Source organism: Salmo salar, chromosome 09 (genome assembly GCF_965601325.2).
Source record: "Salmo salar chromosome 09, fSalSal1, whole genome shotgun sequence".
Lineage (NCBI taxonomy): Eukaryota > Metazoa > Chordata > Actinopteri > Salmoniformes > Salmonidae > Salmo > Salmo salar.
In genome coordinates, this window is record NC_138299.1 from 93,630,106 (window position 1) to 93,644,197 (window position 14,092).

Here is a 14,092-nt window from a genome sequence, read left to right on the forward strand (position 1 = left end):
CCTGGATGGGAGCAGGGTTGGTCTTGGTCAGTCCCTGGATGGGAGCAGGGTTGGCCCTGGTCATTCCCTGGATGGGAGCAGGGTTGGTCTTGGTCAGTCCCTGGATGGGAGCAGGGTTGGCCCTGGTCATTCCCTGGATGGGAGCAGGGTTGGTCTTGGTCAGTCCCTGGATGGGAGCAGGGTTGGCCCTGGATGGGAGACCAACTGTTGCTGGAAGTGGTATAAGAGGGCCCATAGGAGGCACTCTTCCCCTGGTCACTATGACGAGTAACTTCACTTGCTACCTGAAGACTTAGTACTCAGAGCTAGGCTCAGGTAAAGACAGTCAAATTTTAGTCATTTAGCAGATCTTTTGTCCAGAGTGATTTACAGTAGTGAGTACATACATGTTCATACTTTTTCTCTCCATACTGGTCCCCCATGGGATATGAACCCACAACCCGGGTGTTGGAAGCACCATGCTCTACCAACTGAGCCAAGGACATAGCTCAGCAGCTGAGGTTGTGACACCAGGAATTAAAGAGTGTAGCGAATTCGGGGGGCATTTTCTACCGAGAATGAACATGCTTGCCGATGCCAACCCTGTATTGAATCCCAACACGGCTGCTGTATTTAGCCTTGAATCGTTTTTAATGCTTTCTTGTCCTTACCGTGACAATCTGAGAGTAGAAAAGCATCGGGCTTCATCCGACACACCTTGTTCCTCTCAGCCTGTAAATCTGTCATTATCATCCTCTATAACGTTTTATTATGAAAACCTGTCTCTTTCTGTCAAACCCCTCACCCTCTTCAGGATTCAGATTTATAGAAGGGGAGGCTAAATGTGTTAAACAAGATTTAACTCCTGTGGTGTTTATGCTTATCTCAAATAAGAGAAATGGCTTAATTTATAAATATAATATCAAGTTCACATCGAAAACCTAATGTTGCTGAAATGGTTTTTATTGTAAATAAAGGAAGTAATTGAAGACACAGAATTGGAGGAAGACGTGAGAATGACAAATATACTCTAATTGTTTGAAATCAGTGCACAAGACACACAAGCAGTAACAGTAAATAGTTTATACAATGGAGCATTCAAAGACTGACAATAATAATTGATCAAAATGTAATTAGAGAATTCAGCTAAGGGCTTTTGTGCCCAGAGTGATTTAAGGGGAGAATACTTTTGACACCACAGAGGGACAAACAATTGAACAGAAATAATTAAAATGATATTTAATTAAGTGATAATGAAGAGCGACTGATCCCTGGCTCCATCAGAATGCCCAGCCCGTAAGGAACAGAAGACGGAGCTGACTGACTGTCAGCCGGGAACAGGTGTGGAGGTCATGAACAGAGGCCCAGCCGGGAACAGGTGTGGAGGTCATGAACAGAGGCCCAGCCGGGAACAGGTGTGGAGGTCATGAACAGAGGCCCAGCCGAGCACAGGTGTGGAGGTCATGAACAGAGGCCCAGCCGAGCACAGGTGTGGAGGTCATGAACAGAGGCCCAGCCGGGAATAGGTGTGGAGGTCATGAACAGAGGCCCAGCCGGGAACAGGTGTGGAGGTCATGAACAGAGGCCCAGCCGGGTACAGGTGTGGAGGTCATGAACAGAGGCCCAGCCGAGCACAGGTGTGGAGATCATGAACAGAGGCCCGGCCGAGCACAGGTGTGGAGGTCATGAACAGAGGCCCGGCCGAGCACAGGTGTGGAGGTCATGAACAGAGGCCCAGCCGGGAATAGGTGTGGAGGTCATGAACAGAGGCCCAGCCGAGCACGGGTGATGAGCACGGACAGAGGCCCAGCCGAGCACAGGTGTGGAGGTCATGAACAGAGGCCCAGCCGGGCACAGGTGTGGAGGTCATGAACAGAGGCCCAGCCTGGCACAGGTGTCAAGGCCACGGACAGAGAACCAGCTGGTGGTGGAGTGGTCCGTACAGGAGTGGAGGACTGATGCGGTTAGAGGTATGGAATGGATGCTGGATGGTAGGACACCTACAAAGTCATCTGATTGGCAGCATGTTTTTTTGCATCACTCTTCATCAATGCCACCAAATACCAGCATACCACAGCGCATTTTCAACAACCTACTTGAAGGTCTGCTTCCTCTAAAGGCTGAACTGCATCTCATGTTGACCCAACAAGTGTGCCTTGTTGCTGGGTTGCCAACTCTGAGCAGTACAGCCCTCCTGGCCAAATTTATCTGGAGATATAGCCCTGGTATACTCTCTTTTGGAACTATGTCTCCTGAAATGGCAAGCATCCTTACTGTCAAAAATCAAATCAAATGGTGGAGTAGCCCGTACAGGTGTGGAGGACAGAGGCCCAGGTGGTGGAGTAGCCTGTACAGGAGTGGAGGACAGAGGCCCAGGTGGTGGAGTAGCCCGTACAGGTGTGGAGGACAGAGGCCCAGGTGGTGGAGTAGCCTGTACAGGAGTGGAGGACAGAGGCCCAGGTGGTGGAGTAGCCTGTACAGGTGTGGAGGACAGAGGCCCAGGTGGTGGAGTAGCCTGTACAGGTGTGGAGGACAGAGGCCCAGGTGGTGGAGTAGCCCGTACAGGTGTGGAGGACAGAGGCCCAGGTGGTGGAGTAGCCCGTACAGGTGTGGAGGACAGAGGCCCAGGTGGTGGAGTAGCCCGTACAGGTGTGGAGGACAGAGGCCCAGGTGGTGGAGTAGCCTGTACAGGAGTGGAGGACAGAGGCCCAGGTGGTGGAGTAGCCTGTACAGGAGTGGAGGACAGGGGACTGACTGATGCAGCTGTGGACTGGATGCTGGTAGATGGGGTGAGAGTAGGATGAAAGGTGCCAACAAGAGGCAGGGCTGTCTCCAGCACTGGAACTGTCAGGCCCTGAAATTCCACAAGCTCCACAAAGCCCTCATCATTCTCCCCTTGGACATCAGGATCACCTGTCTCCAGTTCCTCAATGGCAGCCTTGTAATCCTGCAACACCAAACCAGTCTGATCGAAGAGTTACTCCAAACCTGTCAGCTCCCCTAAAGAAAAAAGAAAAAAAACCTGACATAAATATATGACAATACACCGGACTGAGAATAGAATAATTCTATAATAACATTTCACAAAGAAACGTGTTGCTGTTTGTATTCAATATAAAAGCTGCATTAGATTATTAATTAAATTAAAATGATATTGCCATTACTAGTGTATTTGTGTGGAACAGTGTAAGGAACCATATGTTCCAACTGATGACCTTCCTACTGCACAGAATGTGGGCAATACAGCTTTACCTGCCAGAGCTTCCTGGGCATCCAGAGCAGCATAGGATGGGCAAAGTACATCTCCATCTCTACTGAGCTGCAGATGGTGGTGGAGGGCGGTCCCACCACATTTGGTCAACCCTGGCAAAGTCCATCTCTGGAATCCCATTCCCCGACCACCTGAACAATGCCTTGGACACCAACTTACGGTCCACATCAGGCAAAATGCGTTGCCAGTCGCCAGGACCACAAATACAAATTCCATCCAGACACCGTTGTCCTAGAGCACACAAAAAACTATACATACCTCGGCCTAAACATCAGCGCCACAGTTAACTTCCACAAAGCTGTGAACGATCTGAGAGACAAGGCAAGAAGGGCATTCTATGCCATCAAAAGGAACATAAAATTCAACATACCAATTAGGATCTGGCTAAAAATACTTGAATCAGTCATAGAACCCATTGCCCTTTATGGTTGTGAGATCTGGGCTCCGCTCACCAACCAAGAATTCACAAAATGGGACAAACACCAAATTGAGACTCTGCATGCAGAATTCTTCTCAAATATCCTCCGTGTACAACGTAGAACACCAAATAATGCATACAGAGCAGAATTAGGCCAATACCCACTAATTATCAAATCCAGAAAAGAGCCGTTAAATTCTACAACCACCTAAAAGGAAGCGATTCCCAAACCTTCCATAACAAAGCCATCACCTACAGAGAGATGAACCTGGAGAAGAGTCCCCTAAGCAAGCTGGTCCTGGGGCTCTGTTCACAAACAGACCCCACAGAGCCCCAGGACAGCAGCACAATTAGACCCAACCAAATCATGAGAAAACAAAAAGATAATTACTTGACACATTGGAAAGAAATAAAATAAAAAACTGAGCAAACTAGAATGCAATTTGGCCCTAAACAGAGAGTACACAGTGGCAGAATACCTGACCACTGTGACTGACCCAAACTCAAGGAAAGCTTTGACTATGTACAGACTCAGTGAGCATAGCCTTGCTATTGAGAAAGGCTGCCGTAGGCAGACATGGCTCTCAAGAGAAGACAGGCTATGTGCACACTGCCCACAAAATGAGGTGGAAACTGAGCTGCACTTCCTAACCTCCTGCCAAATGTATGACCATATTAGAGACACATACTTCACTCAGATTACACAGATCCACAAAGAATTCAAAAACAAATCCAATTTTGATAAACTCCCATATCTACTGGCAATGTTAACACGTTTCCCATGCCAATAAAGCCCCTTGAATTTAATTGAGAGGAGAGAGAGAAAGAGAGAAAAAGAGAAAAAGAGAGGAGAGAGAGGAAAAAGAGAGAGGAGAGAGAGGAGAGTGAGAGAAGAGAGAGGAGAGAGGGAGAGAGAGGCGCAGTGGTCTAAGGCTGTGCCACTAGAGATTTCTTGATTCGAGGCGGCTCACAATTGGCCCAGCAACGTCCGGGTTAGGGAAGGGTTTGGCCCAGCAACGTCCGGGTTAGGGGAGGGTTTGGCCCAGCAACGTCTGGGTTAGGGGAGGGTTTGGCCCAGCAACTTCCGAGTTAGGGGAGGGTTTGGCCAGCAGGGATGTCTTTTCCCATTGCGCACCAGCTACTCCTGTGGCGGGCTGGGCGCAGTGCACGCTGACACTGTCGCCAGGTGTATGGTGTTTTCTCCGACACATTGGTGCTTCCGGGTTAAGTGGGCATTGTGTCAAAAAGCAGTGCGGCTTGGTTGGGTTGTGTTTCTGAGGATGCACGGCTCTCAACCTTCGCCTCTCCCGAGTCCATACGGGAGTTGCAGTGATGAGACAAGACTGTAACTACCAATCGGATACCACGAAATTGGGGAGAAAAATAAAAATTATAATTAAAAAAAAGCTTGATAATAGCAGCATCATATTTTTATGAGATTGCCATGCAGCAGCATGCACTGTGCAGCTTGGAGCTGCCCAACACACACACGCTTTGATGTGTTCTGATTAATCTCAAAGGGATAAATAACTGATTAATGTACAGTGCATTCAGAAGCTATTCAGACCCCTTTCCTTTTTCCACATTTTATGTTACAGCCTTATTCTAAACTGTATCAAATACATTTTTTTCCTCATCCATCCACACACAATACCCTATAATGACAAAGTGAAAACAGCAATCGGGGAAGAAGGGCCTTGGTCAGGGAGGTGACACTGTACATTATATTCCATGTGAGTTCAAGATGGCGCCGACAGAGATGGTCGCCTCGCTTCAAATCCATAAGAAACTACGCAGTAATTTTTTTAAATTTATTATTTCTTACATTGTTAGCAAAGAAAATCTTAAGTGTTATTACATACAGCCGGGAATAACTATTGGATATAAGAGCGTCGTCAACTTACCAACATTACGATCAGAAATATGACTTTCCCGAAGAGGATCCTTTGTTCGGACCTCCACCCAGGACAATGGATCTAATCCCAGAGTCCGACCCAAAACAACATCGTCGCCGCAGGAGAAGCAGATGGAGCGGCCTCCTGGTCAGACTTAGAAGCCGAGCACACAGTCCACCGCTTCCAAGCATATTACTCGCCAATGTCCAGTCTCTAGACAACAAGGTGGACGGAATTAGGGCACAAGTTGCCTTCCAGAGAGACATCAGATACTGTAAAATTCTCTGTTTCACGGAAACATGGTTCACTCAGGAAACGTTGTCAGAGTCGGTACAACCACCGGGTTTTTTCATGCGCCGCGCTAACAAAAACAAACATCTCTCTGGTAAGAAGAAGGGCGGGGGTGTATGCCTCATGATTAACGACTCATGGTGTAATAATAACATACAGGAACTCAAGTCCTTTTGTTCACCTGACCTAGAATTCCTTACAATCAAATGCCGACCGCATTATCTCCCAAGAGAATTCTCTTCGATTATAGTCACAGCCGTGTATATCACCGGGTAGCCTTAGACTGTCATGTTCTTCAAAGGGACAGGACCAAAGCGCAGCGTGCGTATAGCTCCACATATTTTATTGCAAAGTGAAACTTAACAAAACAACAAAAGACCAAAATGAACGTGCCGTTCCTAGCACGCAATGCACTAAACAAAACAATAAACAAGCAACACAATGTGACTACGTGGTGACCCAAGCACCAATACCAACAATATCCCACAAACACAGGTGGGAATAATGGCTACCTAAATATGATCCCCAATTAGAGGCAACGATTACCAGCTGCCTCTAATTGGGAACCATACAAAACACCAACATAGAAATATTGAACTAGAACACCCCCTAGTCATGCCCTGACCTACTACACCATAGAGAACCAAGGGCTCTCTATGGTCAGGGCGTGACATAAACAATAATGTCGACGTATACGCTGACTCGGTGAGTGAGTTTATTAGGAAGTGCATTGGAGATGTTGTACCCACTGTGACTATTAACCTGTTGGGGATAGGGGGCAGTATTTGCACGGCCGGATAAAAAACGTACCCGATTTAATCTGGTTACTACTCCTGCCCAGTAACTAGAATATGCATATAATTATTGGCTTTGGATAGAAAACACCCTAAAGTTTCTAAAACTGTTTGAATGGTGTCTGTGAGTATAACAGAACTCATATGGCAGGCAAAAACCTGAGAAGATTCCTTACAGGAAGTGGCCTGTCTGACCATTCCTTGAGCTTCTTGACTCTGTTTATTGAAGACTGAGGATCTTTGCTGTAACGTGACACTTCCTACGGCTCCCATAGGCTCTCAGAAGGCGGGAAAAAGCTGAATGATGGAATTCCAGCCCCAGGCTGAAACACATTAGCGCTTTTGGCAAGTGCTCTATCAGAGGACAATGGGCTTAGGCGCGTGCACGAGTCGACCCCATGTTTTTATTTTCTATCGTCTTTGAACCTAAACACAGATTCCCGGTCGGAATATTATCGCTTTTTTACGAGAAAAATTGCATAAAAATTGATTTTAAACAGCGGTTGACATGCTTCGAAGTACGGTAATGGAATATTTAGAATTTTTTTGTCACGAAATGCGTCGTGCGCGTAACCCTTATTTACCCTTTCGGATAGTGTCTTGAACGCACGAACAAAACGCCGCTATTTGGATATAACTATGGATTATTTGGGACCAAACCAAAATTTGTTATTGAAGTAGAAGTCCTGGGAGTGCATTCTGACGAAGAACCCCAAAGGTAATAACATTTTTCTTATAGTAAATCTGACTTTGGTGAGTGCTAAACTTGCTGGGTGTCTAAATAGCTAGCCCTGTGATGCCGGGCTATCTACTCAGAATATTGCAAAATGTGCTTTCACCGAAAAGCTATTTTAAAATCGGACATATCGAGTGCATAGAGGAGTTCTGTATCTATAATTCTTAAAATAATTGTTATGCTTTTTGTGAACGTTTATCGTGAGTAATTTAGTAAATGTTTAGTAAATTCACCGGAAGTTTGCGGGGGTATGCTAGTTCTGAACGTCACATGCTAATGTAAAAAGCTGGTTTTTGATATAAATATGAACTTGATTGAACAAAACATGCATGTATTGTATAACATAATGTCCTAGGTGTGTCATCTGATGAAGATCATCAAAGGTTAGTGCTGCATTTAGCTGTGGTTTGGGTTTATGTGACATTATATGCTAGCTTGAAAAATGGGTGTCTGATTATTTCTGGCTGGGTACTCTGCTGACATAATCTAATATTTTGCTTTCGTTGTAAAGCCTTTTTGAAATCGGACAGTGTGGTTAGATTAACGAGAGTCTTGTCATTGAAATGGTGTAAAATAGTCATATGTTTGAGAAATTGAAGTAATAGCATTTCTAAGGTATTTGAATAACGCGCCACAGGATTCCACTGGCTGTTACGTAGGTGGGACGATTTCGTCATTTGAGTCAATTGGAGGTGTACCTGTGGATGTATTTCAAGGCCTAACTTCAAACTCAGTGCATCTTTGCTTGACATCATTGGAAAATCATCTGTACAAACAATAGCACGCAAGTATAAACACCATGGGATCACGCAGCCGTCATACCGCTCAGGAAGGAGACGCGTTCTGTCTCCTAGAGATGAATGTACTGTGGTGCGAAAAGTGCAAATCAATCCCAGAACAACAGCAAAGGACCTTGTGAAGATGCTGGAGGAAACAGGTACAAAAGTATCTATATCCACAGTAAAACAAGTCCTATATCGACATAACCTGAAAGGCCGCTCAGCAAGGAAGAAGCCACTGCTCGAAAACCTCCATAAAAAAGCCAGACTACAGTTTCCAACTGCACATGGGGACAAAGATCGTACTTTTTGGAGAAATGTCCTCTGGTCTGATGAAACAAAAATAGAACTGTTTGGCCATAATGACCGTCGTTATGTTTGAAGGAAAAGGGGGGGGGGCTTGCAAGCCGAAGAACACCATCCCAACCATGAAGCATGGGGGTGTGGGGGTGCTTTGCTGCAGGAGGGACTGGTGCACTTCACAAAATAGATGGCATCATGAGGGAGGAAAATTATGTGGATATATTGAAGCAACATCAAGACATCAGTCAGGAAGTTGAAGCTTGGTCGCAAATGGGTCTTCCAAATGGACAATGACCCCAAGCATACTTCCAAAGTTGTGGCAAAATGGCTTAAGGACAACAAAGTCAAGGTATTGGAATGGCCATCACAAAGCCCTCACCTCAATCCTTTAAAAAATGTGTGGGCAGAACTGAAAAAACGTGCGCGAGCAAGGAGGCCTACAAACCTGACTCAGTTACACCAGCTCTGTCAGGAGGAATGGGCCAAAATTCACCAAACTTATTGTGGGAAGCTTGTGGAAGGCTACCCGAAATGTTTGACCCAATTAAACAATTTAAAACCGATGGGGTCAAATTGGGGTCATGATAGGGGCTGCACCAAATGTTTGATGTATTATAATAATTGATTTTGCTGATGTTATAGTAATAGAGGAGGAGAGGCTATGGGACCCCTCCTCCTCCACATTTATAGGGTCCTAGACTATAGATTAACAACATATATATATTTATTTATTCATTATAAGGTTTTAAAATTGTTCCACAGTTTTTTCAAAGTCTCTGCCTCTTATAAAGAAAAGGTCTGAGAAATGTGTGAATTATTGCATGGTGTCTGTGAGAAAGCACTTCAAAGATAAACATAGAGCCCTGCAGGGGAGTTAAAGAGATGAGGCTAGTCAGACATACCTCTATAAATCAACTTGGGGGAGTGGACATTTACTGCTGAGGCCTTAGAAAACACTGGAACTATTGTATCGCTCTTGCAAGTTTGTATAGCTGTGTATGCATGGGCTTGGTCTGATGAGTAGAAGGTAATGACATATGCAGTGACATCACTAGGGCTGGACTTCGGGCTTAATAAAATAACTGGGGACTCTTCCTATGGGGCAGAACTCAGGAGGGACATCAGTTGTATGTGTGATGTTTGAGCTTTGACTTCTGTCTACAGCTGTATTTTGATGAAAATTATTATGATTTCTAAGTGCACATTTTGAGTGTTCCTTATTTGTTAAGTAAAAAAACGAAGCACAGAAAAACGGAACCAACAAAGGCAATACTACCAAATACTAATTGAGTGTATGTAAACATCTGACCCACTAGGAATGTGATGAAATAAATAAAAGCTGAAATAAATCATTCTCTGTACTATTATTCTGACATTTCACATTCTTAAAATAAAGTGGTGATCCTAACTGACCTAAGACAGGGATTTTTTACTAGGATTAAATGTCAAGAATTGTGAAAACTGAGTTTAAATGTATTTGGCTAAGGTGTATGCAAACTTCCGACTTCAACTGTATATACTGTATTTCATACCATCTATTGCATCTTGCCTATGCCGCACAGCCATGGCGCATCCATATATTTATATTTACATATTCTTATTCCATTCCCTTACATTGTGTGTATAAGGTAGTCATTGTGAATTTGTTAGATTACTTGTTAGATATTATTGCACTGTTGGAACTAGAAGCACAAGCAATTTGCAACACTCACATTAACATCTGCTAACCAAATGAATGTGAGCAATAAAATTTGATTTGATTTGACAAAGAAACTGATGGTCACTCTGACAGAGCTCCAGAGTTCCTCTGTGGAGATGGGAGAACCTTCCAGAAGGACAATCACCTCTGCAGCACTCCACCAATCAGGCCTTCATGGGGATGGTGCCAGGTGTCCTCCAGATGTGACGCTTGGCATTCAGGCCAATGAGTTCAATCTTGGTTTCATCCGACCAGAGAATCTTGTTTCTCATGGTCTGAGAGTCCTTTTGGCAAACTCCAAGCAAACTGTCATGTGCCTTTTACTGAGGTGTAGCTTCCATCTGGCCACTCTACCATAAAGGCCTGATTGGTGGAGTGCTGCAGAGATGGTTTTCCTTCTGAAAGTTTCTCCCATCTCATTTTTACATTTTTTACATTTTACATATTTAGCAGACGCTCTTATCCAGAGCGACTTACAGTAGTGAATGCATACATTTCATACATTTTTTTTTTTTCTGTGCTGGCCCCCCGTGGGAATCGAACCCACAACCCTGGCGTTGAACACCATGCTCTACCAACTGAGCTACAGGGAAACTGTAGAGAGAAACTCTGGAGCTCTGTCAGAGTGACCATCGAGTTCTTGGTCACCTCTTCTGACCAAGGCCCTTCTCCCCGGATTGCTCAGTTTGGCCGTGCAGCCAGTTCTAGGATGAGTCTTGGTGGTTCCAAACTTCTTACATTTAAGAATGATGGAGGCGGGGCCTCCCGAGTGGCGCAGCGGTCTAAGGCACTACAGACCCAGGTTCGATCCTGGGCTGTATCACAACCGGCCGTGATCGGGAGTCCAATAGGGCGGCGCACAATTGGCCCAGCATCGTCCGGGTTAGGGGAGGGTTTGGACGGGGGGGGCTTTACTTGGCTAATCGTGCTCTAGTGACTCCTTGTGGTGGGCCGGGTGGCAGCAGGCTGACCTCGGTCATCAGGTGAACGACCTCCGACACATTGGTGTAGCTGGCTTCCGGGTTAAGCGGGCAGGTGTTAAGAAGCGCAGTTTGGCGGTTCATGTTTCAGATGATTTTCACCTCCTGAGCCCACTGGGGAGTTGCAACGATGTGACAAGATTGAAATTGGGGATAAAAAGGGGGTAAAATACCACAAAAAAAATGTTTTGAGGCCACTGTATTCTCGGGGAACCTTCAATGCTGCAGAAATGTTTTGGTACCCTTCCCCAGATCTGTACCTCGACACAATTCTCTCGGAGCTCTACGGACAATTTCTTCAACCTCATGGCTTGGTTCTTGCTTTGACACGCACTGTAAACTGTGGGACCTCATATAGACAGGTCTGTGCCTTTCCAAATCATGTCCAATCAATTGAATTTACCACAGGTGGACTCCAGTCAAGTTGTAGAAACATCTCAAGGCTGATCAATGGAAACAGAATGCACCTGAGCTCAAATTCGTGTCTCATAGCAAAGGGTCTGAATACTTGTCAGTAAGGTATTTATGTTTTTTATTTGTAATACATTTGCTAAAACGTCTAAAAACCTGTTTTCGCTTTGTCATGATTGGGTATTGTGTGTAGATTGATGAGGGCATAAGGCTGTAATGTAACAAAAAGTGGAAAAAGTTCAAGGGTCTGAAAACTTTCCAAATGCACTGTATATCCTTTGCGCCACCCCAAAGATAACACCCTTGATAGGAGCCCTGCTTCAAAGATCCACACACAACACTTTCAAATCCCACATGCTCGTGAGCTGCAGAGCACGCTCCTTCTGTTCCACAGAAACACAAAAAACTAAATAAGCCCACTTGTCGTTATTCTCATCAACGTCACCTCATCCAACCAATCCACAATTTTAATAGGGACTTCAAACGGATCTCCCCAGGTAACAGTGTCAATGCAAAACCCTTATTCCAACCTTAAAAATACTTATTCCTTTCCACTACCACTTTATTTCTCTTATTTCCACTGTAATCCAATTCTTCTCACCATCATCTCCACTCCACATGTCGTCCAATTCAAACAGAACATCAGTTTCCGACATTTTCCCAAAACCAACCCCCCATGGGCCTCCTCCTCCTTCAGTCTTCTTTTTGTCCTTTGGACTTTATATGGTGTTTGGCAACCAATTCATGGTGCATTACCACCACCAACTGGACTGGAGTGTGGACCTCAGTTCATCTTTCAATCAGCCACGTGGGTATATGCTCCTAAAAACCAATGAGGTTTCAATAAGTATAGGGGGATAAAAGGATGTATCTGTTCAATTTGTAATTCTTTATGTATCCAATAAAAATACACTGCAGTTCAAATATTTGGGGGGATTTAGAAATGTCTTTGAAAGAAAAGCAATTTTTTTGTACATTAAAATAACATCAAATTGATCAGAAATACAGTGTAGACATTGTTAATGTTGTAAATGACTATTGTAGCTGGAAACGGCTGATTTTTTATGGAATATCTACATAGGAGCACAGAGGCCCATTATCAGCAACCATCACTCCTGTGTTCCAATGGCACGGTGTGTTAGCTAATCCAAGTTTAGCATTTGAAAAGGCTAATTGATCATTAGAAAACCCTTTTGCAATTATGTTAGCACAGCTGAAAACTGTCATCCTGATTAAAGATGCAATAAAACTGGCCTTCTTTAGACTAGTTGAGTATCTGGAGCATCAGCATTTGTGGGTTCGATGACAGGCTCAAAATGGCTAGAAACAAAGAACTTTCTTCTGAAACTCGTCAGTCTATTCTTGTTCTGAGAAATTAAGGATATTCCATGCAAGAAATTGACAAGAAACTGAAGATCTCAAACAACGCTCTTCACAGAACAGCACAAACTGGGCTTAACCAGAATAGAAAGAGGAGTGGGAGGCCCCGGTGCACAACTGAGCAAGAGGACAAGTACATTAAAGTGTCTAGTTTGAAAAACAGACGCCTCACAAGTCCTCAACTGGCAGCTTCATTAAATAGTTCCCGCAAAACACCAGTCTCAACATCAACAGTCTAGAGGCGACTCTGGGATGCTGGCCTTCTAGGCAGAGTTCCTCTGTCCAGTGTCTGTGTTCTTTTGCCCATCTTAATCTTTTATTTTTATTGGCCAGTCTGAGATATGTCTTTTTTTTTTTTCAACTCTGCCTAGAAGGCCAGCATCCCGGAGTCACCTCTTCACTGTTGACGTAGAGACTGGTGTTTTGCAAGTACTATTTAATGAAGCTGCCAGTTGAGGACTTGTGAGGTGTCTGTTTCTCAAATTAAAAGTCTAATTGAAACTTGTTCATTATTATTTAATCCCCTTTCAATAACCTATCATTTCCGTTCTCAGAACGTTAATGAAAACTTTCCGGAAACCATAGTAAGACGTTATCAGAACCTCCCTGCAACCTAAAAATGAACGTTCCCAGAACAGGTGAAATTTTCACTTCAGTTCTCAGAACATTCAGTTTCACCGGTCAGGAAACATATAGCTTCATTCCCAGAACCAATGGGAAACCAAAAACGTATGTTACCACAACTTCCAAGGAACCAAATGTGCTAGCTGAGTCAAAATGTGCCTCTTATCTTGCCTTTTTCTTGGGTCTAAATGTGTTTAATAAACCCATTGAATCATAGCTGAATATCACACAGAAGCCTTGACTGACTAGATGTTTAAATGCAGGCAGTATTGAATGTATAAAATACATCTAGTTTGATTTCCTTACATTATATTCCTGTACGTCCAACTCCCACCCATGAATTTCTCGACATCCTTATTTGGGCGGAGAACGTCTTGAACGCATGTGCCATTTCATTGAAAAGGCGTGAGATGGGTGTGGCTTCCCCACACATATCCAATTAAACCCCAATCATCTGTGGAAAGGGGCGAGGCCGCAGAGGGAAACCCTTGCAGTCTGTGGACCGGAGTTGGTGGAGGGGGCGGGGTTATGA

General features: G+C 44.5%; 1 long non-coding RNA gene across 1 annotated transcript; it reads right to left on the bottom strand.

Annotated features, from left to right (window-relative positions):
• Nucleotides 1–924: 924 nt before the first annotated feature.
• LOC145858052 (uncharacterized) lies at nt 925–14,092 on the bottom strand. The gene is made up of 2 exons (XR_014378829.1): nt 13,867–14,092; nt 925–2,979 (listed from the first exon to the last, which is right to left on the bottom strand). It is a non-coding gene; the product is annotated as an uncharacterized LOC145858052 (long non-coding RNA).